We start from the raw sequence: 16,268 nt of genomic DNA, 5'->3' as shown, positions 1-16,268 counted from the left end.
TCCATTGTGGCACTCAAAGTCAATATTGTCAGCTATTCTTAGTTCTAATCCTCTACATTGAAGTTTGATGGGCCAGGTGAAATATTTCATTCAGCGCTTCATGGCAGCTCTTGTCAGTCATCCTGCCATGAGAAACATGCATGTTACAAAGGTCCTGGCAGTGCTGTGGTATTATGCATCTGATTGAACATCATTTAATCTTTTGCACACCTTAAGAAAACATTGTTCAACCTACTGGGGCTGTATAGACATGGATGAGACCCTACTTGTTGGGAAAAGCAAAAGAAAATTATCTTGTCTTTAACGGGTATAATGAAACCTTTTAAGACCTGTCAGCATGAAGGCAGTATAGTGAACTCCACTGCCTCTGGAGGAGGCCACAATGAGGACGGTCAACTGATGCAAAAGCTGAGTGCAGAATCCTACGCTGGTAAGTAAATGAAGGCAAATGCCTCCCTCTTTGTTCAGTGTGTGGTTGCAAGGCTATAGCAGGCGTGCCAGCATTTATTTCAAGTAGTCCCTTTGCTCTTGCTAACTTCCCTAGCTATAAAGTTAAGATGACAAATTGGGCTCCTTAGGTACCTACTGAATTCCTGACTTCCACAGACTCGACTGTGACCTTGGGCCTGTCATTTAGGTCTCTATCCATGGGAAAGACTTGGATGTCTTGGTCTAATCTTTAGCTTCCCCTCCTTCTAATCCAGAAGGTGCATAAGGTGATAACACTGAAGTTCCTTAGACATCTGAAGTTTGGTTTCTGGGCATATCCAGAGCACTTCTGTTCTGACAGTGCTGAGTCCCTTTTTTAATTTAAAAAAAAAAAAAGTTACATAACATAAGCTGGGCCCCTATGTCACTCCTAAGGCCTGTCAGGATTCACAGCCTAAGCATTTCTCCAGTTCTCACCTCACCTGATGGGCGCAATAGCATAAGTGTTCCTAGAGCAGGTCAACTTCTGCACAAAACAGTAGTTGCTGCTGTCATGTCCTCAATATTTCCTATTAGCTGAGTTAATAATGTTGCAAACTGGCTTTTGCAGACATCTAACTCTCCCCATTCTCTGCATAGGGAGCCCGTGTACCTAATGAAGGGAGCTGGGGAGGCCAGGAGCCAGCAAGTTGGGTGCCAAGCATGACAGTTTAAGTCACTTGGATCTGGGCCTAAATCTCACTATTTTTTCTTTGGAAAGTGGGGAATAATACTTCCCACCCCACCCTTTGCTCTGTCTACATGGAGTGTGAAACCTTTGGAGAACGGACTACTTTATGTATATCTTGCACCTTGCTGCTAATCTTATCGGGGACTTTCTCAGTGTTAGTATAAAAAGTATAATCAAGTCACGGGCCAGTGTTTGTTGGTGTTTTAGTGTGCTTTTTTTTAATTAAAGAAATGTCAGGTGTTTCTGTACAATACAGACAGAACTTGAGGCAGTGTTGTGTAGTGGACAGAGTAAAGGATTAAGAGTCAGGGCAAGGCTCTGGCATCAACTCAGCTTGTAGCAGTGGGCAAATCACTTGCAGGTATATTGTCTGTTTCTTATGATACCAGGATGGCTACCACACCGTGAACCGAGTCTCAAGCAAGAGGCACAGTGTGAGTAAAAACTGGACAAATTAATCTATAAGCTTTCCATTATAGTTGCAACCCTCCCAACAACCATAGATTTTTGTAAAAATCTAATAACAAAGAAGTCTCCCTTCTGTCATACTACTTCTGCACAAGGACAGAGTAAAGACACCTGATGAATTTTTCAGGTTTAGAGCCTGGATTTTAAATCTCCCTTAAAAAAATTGTGGGTTTTTTTTGTTTGTTTGTTTTTTAAAGAATCCCCTAGATTCTGCTTAGCAATCATGCAAAATCCTTTTGGGTTAGCTAATCCATCTCTCTTCCACACCAGCATTATTTCCTACAGTCCATGTCTAAGTGTAGCATCAAAGTACTCTATGCCATTATTTTGTTTCCTCTAGACAAGCTCTTGCACATCCAACATCTGCTGGTCCTACAGTGGAAAATTAATGTCATCCCTGAGAGGTTGGAATATAAACTAATGAGGCAGGTTTCCAGAATTTGATTGCGTCAGTCAGAAAGTTACTGTATGAGGAGACAAGTGGATACTCCCTGGGGGAAGAGTGAAATGGAGACCAGTCTTGTTTGAACAAGGTGCTCTGCGTTGTTAGCTGCATAGAGGTATTGGGAGCTTGCAGCCTGTCAGAACCAGCATCTCCGAGGGGAAAAACTGTTTCAGGCAAAGGTTTCTTCAAAATTCCTTGCAAGGGAAATCCAGGGTCTCCAATATACTAATACTAAAAATCAAGGCACTGCCATTGTTTGACATTATATCCACCAGTAAAACACTCTCCATTAAAGGTGAAGGGATGGGAGTATCCTCCCATTTCCTTTATGGTGTAATGCAGACTGGAAAAGTTTTATTGCTACCTATTTTTCATTGTTGTTTCTTTGTTTTCCCACCTTAGCAGCAATGGGAGGTTCAAAATTTGTCTTTTGTGTTTGAAATACAAGGGGTTTTTGCTCTCAGTTGACATGGCAAGTTTCTGAAATATTTTACAGGGAGAACTTTCTTCCGGAGAGTTCAGTAGGGGGTTGAGTTAAATTATGTTAAGACAAGACAAGACAAACCAAAACTACAAAGTTTTAAAAAAAACAGGCCTATGGATCTTTTTCCCCACTCAGTGCTTGGGTCTTTGTCATGGGCTGTATAACGCCTATGGTTCTCCAAACCTCCAGTCAAAGCCAGGAAATAAAGACTTCATGCTTCTAAAGCGCAGGTTTTGGAAATTGCAACCATACTGAGCGGAGTGGGGTATGTAGCTTTCAAAATTATTAAGCTTTACAAAAATACATCTAAACATAGAAAAATGAAGGATACTATTTCCCCAACTTTCCAGGCCACCTGTAAGAGACAAAGTCTGAATGTATTAACCACTGTGTTCTGCTGCAAGCTCTTGACTGAAAATTGGTTACTTTACTTTGGTTTATTATTAAAATGTGAATGAATCTCAGTTGAGTACGGTCAGCTTCCATTCAAGATGGTATCAACATAATAGGCTTTCCCAGCTGTTTTCACCTATCTTATATTGATCTGGAGTCTTTATTAAGAATGCACAAACATCTAGGTTACTTGGTTTAAATAATTTTGTTTAGGGACAAATGACTGGAACTGGGCATTTTTAATCATTCTTGATAACACGAGATTGTCTCTGTCTCTTTCAAAGACGAAGAAAGAAGTGCATTAATTTGCAACTTCATGTGAAGGCAAGCTGTGCAACCAGCTGAAAACATCACGAAATTCAGGCTTTTTCCTCAGAGAAATGTAGCAGACTAATGTTCTGTTGGCAGGGGTCTTCTAAATAATCCAGAAAATATTGTTCTTAAATGCAGCAGTTTGGAAGTCAAGCCATTTGTGTTTTTTAAATCACTGCTCAGTTTGGCTACATTTTGGTAATGTATAAATTATTAGCCGTGTCACAGGAAGCAATTTAAGAGCATAGTATAATTTGAAAACATGAGAAATGGCTATTATTCAGGTTGCCAAAGCACATCTCTTTATTAAGTAGTCAATTTACACCAGGCTTAATCTAATTAGATCCTGAAGACCTTTTGATTTTTGCCTCCACAATCTTCCCGGCTGGTTCATTTCATATGCATTAAAATGATGAAGGGTTTTCTGGGAAGTTTGGACTGTGCTTTTTTTTTACTCTTTAGTCTTGTGCACATTAAGTTTGTCCAGGTTGATCCTAAGTGTTTGGTCAAGGGTTTGGGTCCTACCTTAAGACTAGACTGTACTCCAGTCATTCTTTTGAATCACCTTCTCAGAAGGATCAGCTTTTTATTGATCTCTTTCTTCTCTTAGTTCTTTCCCCTGTCCATGGCCAGCACCTTGAAGGGTATTTACTCAGTTGCATTCAGTTAATTCGTCCCTACTGATGCAAGTGTCACTCACCTGAGTTCCTCCTGTGAGTGGAAGGATCCTGTGTATCCCTCACAGAGCACTTAATGGGTCTCTGCTTCCACCTTCCCTTATTTTTGTAGCTGCATCCTGCCATTTTAAGCTCTGGACAGGACTCCCCTCAAAGTCTAGCAGTGCCACAACACTGGGGGCAAGGGGGAAACAGCTCCCATCATTGCCAGTAGTTAGGAAACCGCTCCCATCATTTCCTCCCTGCTCAGCTTGCTTAAGCCATTTGCTTGCTGTAAGCGTAAGGGATCTGAGTGAGATTTCATGTTGAGCCTTTCTGCTTTTTAATGTATGATGGTGATCATGATCACAAAGCAAGGAAAAACATATTTACCATTTTATGCCCAAATTTTGCAGGCAGCTGATTGCCTCAGGTATTGTGCAAATCCGACAGACTGCACACAGAGGGCATCCAGAGGTGACGTAGTTCAAAGTTTGAAAAGAGGCAGTACAGTCAGTTTGGTGAGCTAGTCTAGCCCCATCGATGTATTAGAAATCCATATCTGCTCTGTCCTGTCCTGATTTGGTTTAGAGAAGAACAAAGATGTCTAGGGAGATCAAAGCCAGCTGGTCTATGTAATAATTATTTCTGTATTAAGGGGTGAATTGAGCCACTCTTACTTCCAGGCATCTTGGATGTTAAATGAGGCTTGCTCCAGTTGAATTGCTGTTCTCCAAGTGGGATGTCTAGATTTTAATCTTGGACATGGTGGGCATAAGAGATCTTTGTGTATAGGCAGCTGTGGGTTATTTTTTATTTTAGTCCATAATTTAGTTAAGGTATTCTTTCTTCTTAATGAAGGAGGATGTTTGTTACTATAACTGATTGGTCTGTTATAATGAAAGTTCCTCACAATTTTAACTACTAACCTGTGGCAACGTGGAACATAAGCTCGATCTTTCTTGCACACATCTCCTAGGCCCCTTCCCTTATCCCCTGGCATCTTCTCCGCTCTTGCATTTTCATGATTACAGAGTAATAAACTCAGAAACCAGCATCTAGCTCCCATGGGCTTCATCAGGGCTGCACATGTGAAGCATCAATGCATCTGTTGCTCTGGTTTGTTGCCTAGCTTTTTGTTGGGGAAGTGCTGTAATACTTTTCAGTTTACAAGTGTGTGAAGATTTCCTCCCAGCCATAGACTTGAACACCTAATAGGAAAGGGGAGTTCACTTGAGTTTGCATTATTGATCCAGGCTCTCTCCTAGTTCAGCACTTCACTGAAGTGTAGCCAAGAACAACAAGATAAGAGTGGATATAAACGACAAGGGAGTTTCTCAGTCCAAGAGCTTGATACAACATTAGCCCAGCTGAAGAGAAAAGAAGCTGATACTTGAGTCTTTTGAGCTGCAAAGGGCCTGCTCATTCCTTGAAGGGGAAGCACATGAATGGCCTAGTTGTCATCGGGTTTTATTTTTCCTCCAGCTTTGACTAATGGTGCATTTCCCCTGACCTCCCACGGGCCGTCCGTGGCTGACTTGCTTTGTCACTCTTCACGTCTGGTCACTGCTTTTACTGTCCACCCCGTTCCCATGGCAGGAACGCAGTGTCCTCCAAAAAAATACACAGGCACAAACCGTCTGTCAGTCTCCCCACTCCTCTTTCAAATGGCCACTTCCCCCGTTGTGTGGCCTTGCAAGTTGAAAGCAGCAAAAACAGTCTGCCTCCCCCCACATGCCTGGAGTACATGCCAAGTCTCCTTGCTTGATAAGGGAGCTCCCTCCATTATTCTGCCTGTGAAAATACTAATGGGCATCTGCCTGCTGATAACAAGCCCTCCCTTTTATTGTGTTCGGGGGATGATAAGTTGTCTGGATCAACAAGGAATTGTCCCATTGGTTTCTTTGAAGCCAACATTATTAGGGTCACATTAGGTGTCACACAAAAAATAAATCATTCCCATAACAAATAGATTTGCTTTCTGGGGTAACCCTGCATTAAATGCAAGACAGCCAAAATAAAGACAGTAGGGTAGGAGGGATAAGGCTGACAGGGAAGGCTAATGTGGGAGAGCAGGAGGGAAAATGAAAATGAAGAGGCAGTGGCATTCTGCCTGCTGGTGACAACTGCAGGTTGCAGTCTATTTTGAGACTGGACCACAAACTCTAGGAGTTTCCTTAGAACTAGGAAGTTGTTTGGCTTTTGCTCCAGAATCCAATTAATTCTCATGGAAAATTAGGGAGAACAGGAGACTTGCCTTCTCCCACCGTGAAAAATTTGGAGTGCTAGGGGCATGTTTGCGATTGTGATTTATGTTCCCAAGGGAGACATGGAGTAAGGGGACTTGCTAGTGTCTTGGGCTGTAGTCTCAGGAGATTCTGGTTATTCCAGTGCCCACTGTGTAGAGCACAGTGGCCCTTGTTTCATTATGTCAGGTCAAGTTCTGGCCTAGATGGACTTGTAAACCAGTTTGCGGGGAGTTAGTAATACTTCAGATGGTTGGAAATGAAGTTTGGGATCTGGGACATTTCCTGTCCGTAATGCAATGGCTCATTTTGATCACTTTTGTTTTTACAATGACAATAACTAATTTGAATTTGTTCTTTGAATCCAGATCTTCAGTGTGCAGCTGGTTAACGTAGAGGCACCAGCCACCAGCCAAAGATCTGGGTCTAAAGAACAAATTCAAATTAGTTTTAACTGTTACAACCTTCATTGCCATTGTAAAAACGCAAATGATCAAATACTCATAAAATCAAGTGGAAGCAAGAGAAATCCTCCTCACCTGGGCAGTTTCAGAGGTGCCACAGTATACGCCCTGCAAGGCTCCTATAAACCCAGATGTCCACACAGTTCCCCATAGCTTGGGTCAACTTTGCTTCCATGTGTCTGATGGGTTTATTTGACCATTATTCTTCTCAGTCTCCCACTGGGTAGCACCACTTATTCTGGTTACAAGTGCTGGGAAAGCAGAAGACTGTATCTATTCAGATAGTGGGTATGTCCATACTGCAGCCAGTGCAGTGACAGCAGCTTGTGGGGACACACCTATGCTAGTTTTAAATTAACATTGGTATCGCTAGCAGCAGCAAAGATCCCAGGCCAGGCTACAAGATCCATTTAAGCAGCTGACCATACACTCTCGAGGAGAAGGGGCATCAGCCTGCTCTGTTTTAAAGCTAGTGTAGGTGTGTCCCCACAAGCTGCAGTTGCTAAAGGTCAAATAAGCCCATGAGATGCGTGGAAGCAAAGTTGACCCTAGCTACCAGGAACTGTATGGACATCTGGCCTTTTAGGGGTCTTGTAGGGAGTATACTGTGGCACCTCTGAAACTGCCCCAGGGAGGAGGATTTCTCTTGCTTCCACTTCATCTCCATTTCACCTGTGCCTAAAATGCAGAAAATGAGGGTGTGCTGGATTTGTTCATAACTGCTACAAAGCTCATTTAACTTCCTGGAAACACTGGACACTGCCCATTTTCTCAAGCTACCTCCCACTTACTTGCACAAAAATACAGTGGCAGGTGATATTAACTCTCCATTTCATCTAATGGTTCTTACTGCCTTGGCTAAGGCAGGTACCAAGGCATTGAGCCATGACCCCCACAGCCTGTGGTATACTCTGTTGCAGCAGAAACCACATTTTTAAAGGGCCCTTTCTCTCTTCTGACTAAAACTAATTAGCAATTGCATCTTTTTTCTCTACTCTGACCACAGCCACAAAAGAGCGTGGCCGTCAGGGCTGCTCATGTACCTCTGTTCTACCGCATGGGATTTTTGGCCAGCTCAACTTCATAATGGTTGCTTCTGCCTGCCCCTAATTCAGCAGCAATACTTAAGCTTAGGCAAAATAGTTCTCTGAAAAGGAGGATGATGGATGACATGAAAATCATTTCCTTTTACATGGCTAGGGCATGGTGGTTGTGCAAATTTTTTGTTTAAATCTTGCCACTTTTATTTGTTCTGCTTCCACGCTCTGATTTCTTAATGAGTCACTGCATTCACGAATGAATAATGCATCTGAATGATGTTATAAGAACTTGAAAAAACATGTTTTATGGCATCGCTCACTTCTCCAGATTAATTTCCTTTGTAGCAAATGTACTGTTATGGATGATCCAGTGGGTCATTGTATTAGGTTTTCAGTTCTAATGACCAGGTTAGGGCCCATGTGGAAATCACTCTTGTGACCTCAGCCTTGTTTGTAGTGGGCATGTGTTCATATAAAGAATGCCATTTCTTTTCCTCCTCATCATCAACTGTAGGTAAAGAACCATTTCACAACCTGGCAGTTTCTGCTCAGGAGATGCCCTGGGCCAGGGTGTTGTGGATGTAGACTGAATGACATTGCTAGTTTATATGAGGAAGTCAGATGCTGCCCACATGCTGTGCTTGGCATGGTTGGGGATGTTTTGCACTGATGTATAACCCCCGACGTAGACATCTTGCATCAAGCCAGGACATGCATTGGCACAACGTGTCTTGCGGTGCAACTACCTCCTAATGTAGACAAGCCCCAGGACTGGCTCTCAGCTGCATTAATGGTCCCCATATTAGTGTCTATGAACCTACACACTATTTGGACACTCACTGAGCTTCGTTGGCCAGGATTATTTTTTTAACTTGGGACTATCTTTATATGCTCCTGATCTAATTAATAGAAGGATTCTGCAGGGTCAGAGACCAACTGTATGTAACAGCTTGATCCATTCTGCCCAGAAAATTGGCATGATTTTTGGACAGTTATGGATAGCTTGAACATCCAAATGGTTTTAAAGTAAATATTAAGATTAAACAAAATGCTTGAAAGGGATACTTATCTCTTCAGGGGGTTATTGCATCTGCAGTGTGTGGGGGTAGCCACTGCTGGAGAAGGTGATGGAGTCAGGACTAGAAGGACCACTGGACCAGTGTAGTATGGGAATTCTTAAGTAGTAATGGGGGAAAGAAAAAACTTCCCAGAGGAGCCATTTCTAGAAGCAGCACCTCCTCTTGGTGGCAGTGAGACAGTGAGCCAGGAGGCAGGCAGCCCAGCCACAGCCCAGTGGGGAGGAAGAAGCAATTCACTTTCAAACAGGCACCTTGAAACCTCATCTGCATTTTGCTCCGCTCCTGCTGCACTGCAGTGCGACTATTGGCAGGGCCCTGCTTGCTCTGAAGTAGCTTGAGTTGACACGTCTGTTTTCCATTTAGCGCTTGGAGGATGCCCAGGCCCAACTTGGCACTCCATGTTAGCTGGGCATGAGCAGTACAGATGTGGAAACCACAAGCCCGATTAATAGGAGCCTAGAGTAAAAGCTCAAATAAGTTTATAAATAAAACCAGACTAGTGGATTATTTGTTTCCATATTAGTCTATAATAGACCCTACTCAATATGTTTGTTTTATTTGGTTTGGTGACCGACATAGCTATTTATGTTTCCAATAAAAATTTAAATGAGAATAAAAAATACCAAATAAGCTTAAATTATTTGTGCAAAAGATGATTGCAACTGCCTGAAGCGTGTAATTCCTTACATGAAACATTAGCCCTCTTTGAACAGAGATGTAACAAACTCCTCACCCTTTGGTTACCATCCCATCTCAACCCCAAGTGCTGGATGTATAACGGAATTCCAGATAAAGCGCGAGCCTCAAAGGAAAAGCTGATGGGGAGGGAAGGTCTGGGGGATACAAGGCGCTAGGCTGGGACTCCGGGGACCCAAAATAATTCCTGTCTCCACCGCAGGCTGCCTATGTGACCCTAAGCAAGTCACTTAATCAGCTTCATGGCTCAGATCCCCATCTGTGAAAGGAGGGCAATCCTCCTTCTCTTCCTGAAAAGATACAATCCAGCAGTGGTAGCACAGTGAGTGTTGTAGTCTTCCCCAGGTTTAGCGAGAAACTAAATGACTCGAGACACTGCTGTACATAAGAGCACCATCTCGGTGGTCGGCACAGAATATATTGCATATGAAGTGTTGCATATGAAGGATATGAAGTAAAACTATAAATCAGTTGCCAGCAGCAGATTCAACAGTAAAAGTTTCAACCATATAGTAAGCACATTCAAATAGCTCATGATGAGGAAGCCCACCTTGGTACCAAAATAGTTCCTGTTCAAGACATTTAGCTATTTATTTTCATTCTTGGTAAAATCATGTCTGATGCCTTTGCTTCACTTGTTGCACTGCCTTTCTTTTCCAGGTTCCTGCACAGCAGCCATCGGCTTCTGCTCAAAGAAGTGGGCTCCAAAGTGATCAGCTGGGTCAATTGTCTACATTAGGAGATAGTTGCACCCCAAGAGAAGTTGTCCCAATGCATGTCCTGCCTCACATTGATGCAATATGTCTACGTTGGGGGTTTTACATCAGTGCAAGCATCCCCAACATCTCTTGGACTCTGGTTCCCGGTTCAAGGTGAGGCTGGCTGCAATCAGTTCCATTGAAGCAGAGATTTGCTACAGCCCTTGGGCTCGTCTCTGGCTGAGCAGTTTATTTTATTTTGTGCTGCTGAGCAATGGAGAAAAGGTCTTTTGTAGATTGAAAATGACCCTCTGCATAAAGCCTGACTACTACTCAGGTACCTTTGAAGGTTTAAATGAGACCTTGCGTGGACTCTGTATAAAGGGCGAGTAAATCTGGCCAGCTAGTTAGGTGCATGCAGTGGATTGTATTGTATTGTGCTGGATTACCGTTCAAAGGAAGGAAAACCCCTCTCAAATGCCTGAAGAGTTCTCTTCTTCTCATACAGAAAAATGATAGAGGAAATTGTCCCATAGCCCTTGTTAGGACGTCAATGCCAGAGGAAAGACACCAGCATTTATTCCATTCAAATGTCCAGTTTTTCTTTCCAATTGTTTCTCTGGGTTCCTTTATATTTTTTTCCCCTTCAGCTGTTTGAGCAATGAACTGTGCTTATGAAACAAGTTAAACATCTCTTCAGCTTCACAATGGCCCTGACATCTCATTGTTTGAAAGGCAATAGGGTCGCTCAAAGTAAACTCTTCCGCACTAGATAATGTTTTTCCACATGGAAATGTTAGAAGGCCAAAATGTGCTGCCAGGCTAGTGAGGCCAGAAGATGCCTTCACAATCCCCAGGTGCATTTGTGTTTGTTTTTTAATGTTACATCACATGCAGCATAATTAATGTGATGTCCAAGGCTTCTCTTTATTTTTAAATGTAGTCAGCATGCCCAGTGTATTACTCAATCTACTGCAGGAAAAACATGAAGGGATAAAGCCAATGCCAGTAGGCATTAACCCCTTTGGTTCCCCCAGGAGGAGAATAAATAGGATATTATCTGCTTGATGCATAAGTTTGAATTAGTAGCGTTCCCTTGCAGAGTAAGGAAGAACTATTCCCTCCACTGCATAATTTCAGACTAGAATTTATGGCTTGTGTCATATGGTAGGTCAGCCTGGATGGTCAGTGTGGACTCCTCTACCCTTACATTCTCTGGCACACTTCATCAAAGGGCAGGAAGTATAAAAAAAAATGCACCCTATACCCTGCAGGACTGCCAAGGAGACTTGCACGGCATTTGGCAGATAGACACAATGTTAAGTATATGTGAGACGGCACTGCACTGGGTGCTGACTGAGTATCCAATGGGCCGTAGCAAAGCGCACAACCGAGTCAAAGGAAAATGGAAAAATATTTCATAAAATTAATCTTTGCATCCTTTTTCTCCTGTGATAAATTGCCCTGTATTCACTGCAGCCCAGACCTTGGCCCGTGTGTAAATATGTCAGCGCACCAATGAAACGGAACGTTGTCATGAAAAAATGGTCGTCTGTTCCTCCATAAAATGTGGAGCTGGAGCCGAGACATTCACTGTAAATAAAGGTTACGGCAAAGCAGTGCCACTGTGTTTGTCTTTAGGCATCAGAGGCCGCTTGTCTAGGTCCTTTCGTGCCTCCTGCACGCATGTTCCAGAGAGCGACACGGGGAAATGTTCTGTGATATTATAGCATCTCTGCGGCCACTGCCAACTCCAGGTCTCATCTGTGTGACACCTTCTGATTACCCAGAAGGCTGGACGGGCAGCAGAGGGAGGCTTCTGAACCTTTTACTCCAAAACCCCAGCACTCCTCTTCTGCAGTATTAGCCTGATGTGACCTAAGTCAGTAGTTCTCATTCGGTTCGGTAGAGGGCACTGATGCACAAAAATGCCAGTCCGTCTGTCCCAGCACCAAGGGCCTGATGTGATGTCTTTACCAGATGGAGGAATTGCTTTTCTTTGGGTGGTGGCATAGAAAAACTGAAGCTGTTTGTTATTCCACAGTGATGGACTGAGAGCAGGCAATAGAGCGCTTGAGCCAGTGATAGAACAGTGACTTTCTAGCCATGCCTGTCTACCTTGTTTTGGCAGGTTGTTGAATCGTACTGTAAGAGCAAACTGGCTTCTGTTTTGGGGAGTTTTTTTTAAATGAAACTTCTGCCTAAGAAAAGCAGTCCTCCAGGATCTTGGCTGGCAAGGACACTTGCCATTTGGCATACTTCTAAATAGCTACATCAGCCAGCAGGCACTGTCTGGGCATGTGGAGCCTCCTACAAAATGGAGTTGCATTGCACAGACAGGGAGACAACCTGCTGCGGGGCTTAAATTAATCCTCCTAGCCACCACATTGCAGTAGTGGTATCCCTCGAGGCAGTGGCTGAGTTATAGACCCAGTTTTCACAGTACTAATCATTTCCCTTATCAGTATTACATGCCTTACCATTTCACTATAAACATTACCACTTGTTTCTAGTGGATCTCAGCAATACGTAGGATTGTTCCATATGATTCAGATCCACTTTTCCTCTGTTAGAATTTAATTTTATATTTCTGCTTTCTGGATTTTCCACTCTTCCTTTTCCATGGTTCTAGGATATGGTAATTCAAAGGTACTAATGGAGAATATTAAAAATATAGGTCATGCTGAAAGTAATTGTTTTGGCTTAATTAGATAGTGCTTCTATATGCAAGCTAATTTCTTTATACTCAACTGCCAATCTTGGCAAGAACTATATATTGAAAATAACAGCCCCCATAAGACCTCACCTGGTACCAGCCGGATATGTTATAGGTTTGGCAGAAGTAACTCATATGGAGATATATTATAAATCAGAACTGAAATTATTTATAGCCAAGAATGATACATTGCCTCTGTATGCTCTAGAGATTACTCAAAAATGACTCAAAATGTATCATTTTGAGACAAGAGCTCTAAATGACCTATTTATGAGAAAACTTGTCTCTACAGAAGAAGACTAGTCGGCTCAACGAGAGAATGCAAATCAAGCAGACCTGCTTTCCAAAAGATTTATGCTGGATTCTTGTAGGTCATTATCTGATCTATAGATCTCATTATAGACTAAAAAGCTGATTTCCAGAGCTGCTAAACACTGCTATTCCCACTAAAGTCAATGGAAGCTCTGAGTACTTAACCGCCACTAAAAATGAGCCCCACAGGACCTAAAAATGGCAAGTACTTTTTACCCAGCTGGGATGGAGCGCTGTGCTGATGAAAGATCATAGTACAGCCTGTTCTAATCTGTCTTTTCACCTGCTCTAATAGCTACAACATGCTGCAAATGGAAAACTGGCAGAATGCTGTTGCTAATACACGAACTTAACTCACTTCCCTAATAATTACATTATCCTGGCCCCCAGTCCTGGCTTGAGACTACAGCTCAGTTTCACTGAAGAGACAAAATATGAATTGAGAACTGTTGCCTTCATCAAGGTGAGAATTTTTTGGTAACTAGGGAATTCCTGTTCTCTTCCCAGTGTTGGGAGGGAGGAGAATTGGATCTCCCTTTACATACAGACATATTCTTGAAGAAATGGTTTGTCCGTGTGCTTTGCATTTTGGATCAAGTTTCTCTTCACTGGTTGCTGCAGAGAGCTGATATTTTATCTCCATTTTTGTTCCTATAAATCATTATTTCTTAATATCACCAAATTGTAGATGTGGGTAGAGTATGGCTGACTTGCTGCTTGGTAGCAATTTTCCCCTCACCATTTAAAGGACAACATTTTGTAATGGTTCTTCAGCGTTTCAGTGGGTGCACTTGGATTGAAACTTCTGGTTTTCTTCCCTGAAAAAAATCTGAGATGGGACAGGGCTCAGCCCCTGCTAACAAGGAGGAAATTACTTGTATCCCACCCCTGGCTTCCTGATCTTCACTAGTGGAAGAGGCCCTGTTTCTCCCTACACCACATTCCTGGATGCTCGTGAGTCCCTCTGGTTTTACATTTGCAGAGCAGAAGTTGGTCGTATCACCTCTTTGCTTCTCAGAAGGGATCTTAGTGCTAGCTCCAGCTAACACCCAAAGCAAGCACCATGGCTCACCCTCAGAAGGCCTGACATCAAACTCGTCGGATTTTGTTATGCTGGAAACCAATTTAGAACGTGGCGCTGTTATTATCTGACTTCGGCTGAAACAAAAGCCAAATGTTGATGAATGTCTTATCCTAAAAGTAAACAGTTTGATTTTCTTTCTTTGCGAGTCAGGGACCCTCTGGGGCTTTATCTGATTTTGGCAATCTCGTGCATATTTTGAAGCCTGAAGCATGTTTTTAATTGTTACATCACAAGACTTGCCAAATAACGTTGAATGCTCCTTTAAAACTCTCTCGATTTTTATGGAACTTCTCAACGACTTGACTAATACAATAATTGCTGGAACTAGGTTGTATTGCCTGGTGGCAAATGGAATTTTTTCATAATGATGCTGTCTGTCATTAGCAGCAGCGTTTGTTCTTTCCTTCTATGTAGGCAGAGCCAAAAATCTAAGGTATCTTTTTCTTTTCTTTTTTTACAACCAACAGCAATAGGTAAAATAATCAAATTATATCTAAAGATAGCTGGATAGACTATTATTTATCTTCTCCAAAATAAAAAAAGGCTTTTACTGGGCCATTAATAATTTTGTAATTTGAAAAACAAAATAAAAGTACAGGCTTAAATTCTATTCTTAGAAGTTGCTAATATTTTCATATAATGTTTGCTGATTTTTTTCCTTTTTTTTAAATAAGTGTTTACTGAAGACTTCCAACAATAAAATAGTATTACTCTGTGCATTTGGAGAAACTTGAATAGGTTGCAGTTATGTTGAGATGTTCTTACCTTTTAATTTTTTTCCCTTCTAAGCCAGAAAAAATAACTTGCAGTCTATCCAAATTAGTCGACTACAATAGTAATTCCAGATTATGCTGGTTTTTGGATTTGATAAAATTTTCTTTACTATTTTTTTAGATGGCTGAAAGTTACTGAGACTGTGATTTTACTAGGGAAGAAATGCTGTATAGTGATTGCTATCCAGGTTTGGATCTTGATTAAAATTTTCTTTACTATTTTTTTAGATGGCTGAAAGTTACTGAGACTGTGATTTTACTAGGGAAGAAATGCTGTATAGTGATTGCTATCCAGGTTTGGATCTCAGGAGTCCTGGTTTCTATACCCAACTCTGCTACTGTCTTTTTGTAAGGCAGATCATTTGGTCTTTCTCTGCCTTGGTTTCTCATTCAACCAGGACTGAGATACCTACCTCCCGTGACTGCTCTGGGACTTGTAAAAGCACTTTGAGACACTTGAATAAAAGGCACTATACAAACAGAACGTATTATGAGCCCATCACCCCTCTTACACACTGTCTGAAAGCCTTACAGTTAGGCTTTTAGGAGGGTGGGAGTTTTCATGTTACATGATCCATATCACAAATGGGGTGATTATAATAGAATTAAAACTCTTCCCCACCCAACCACTGAAAATGTGCTAGCAACAACTGCTTGATTTCAGCCAGAGTGGGGAGAGAGCCAAAGGATTTGTAGCTAGTGAAGAAGAACCTAGCAGAAGAATGTCACCCCAAAAGGACATGCTGATTTTTTGCTTTAGGACTGTTCTGTTATCTCTATTATGGCCCTGTTCAGAGTCATTATTTGGGACCAGGGTTTTATTTTGCTGGGCACCGTGCGAACACATCCAGAATATGCATTTCACATTAATGCATGTAGTTTGCGCTAATTTTTAAGAACTGCTGCTAACATGGTCAAACTTCCTGTGTCTCAAAAGGTCTGGAAATGATGGAACTGCTTGACACTGGCTCACCTCTGCCCCTTCTCAGCAGAAAGGAGTCTCAGAGCAGCCTCATGAAAGCTTTTCTCTGCTGAGGCATCTCTTCTGAAATCTCTGATTTAGAGCACAGCAGCGATGCATTTTTAGTATCATTATACCTTGGCTACACATTTAAAACAAGAACTAACTGGACCTGTGATGGCAGACGGTGGGGTACCGGCTGCAGTGGGGCTCGTGGCAGACCTGATGGTTGGATTGAGACCACCGTATGTGAAGGAGAGAGGATCTGGAGTTGGTTCAGCC

This window comes from Crocodylus siamensis, chromosome 9, assembly GCF_052110815.1.
Source record: "Crocodylus siamensis isolate JL-2025a chromosome 9, ASM5211081v1, whole genome shotgun sequence".
Lineage (NCBI taxonomy): Eukaryota > Metazoa > Chordata > Crocodylia > Crocodylidae > Crocodylus > Crocodylus siamensis.
The sequence above is the reverse complement of the archived record's forward strand: the minus strand, read 5'-3'. Positions refer to the sequence as shown.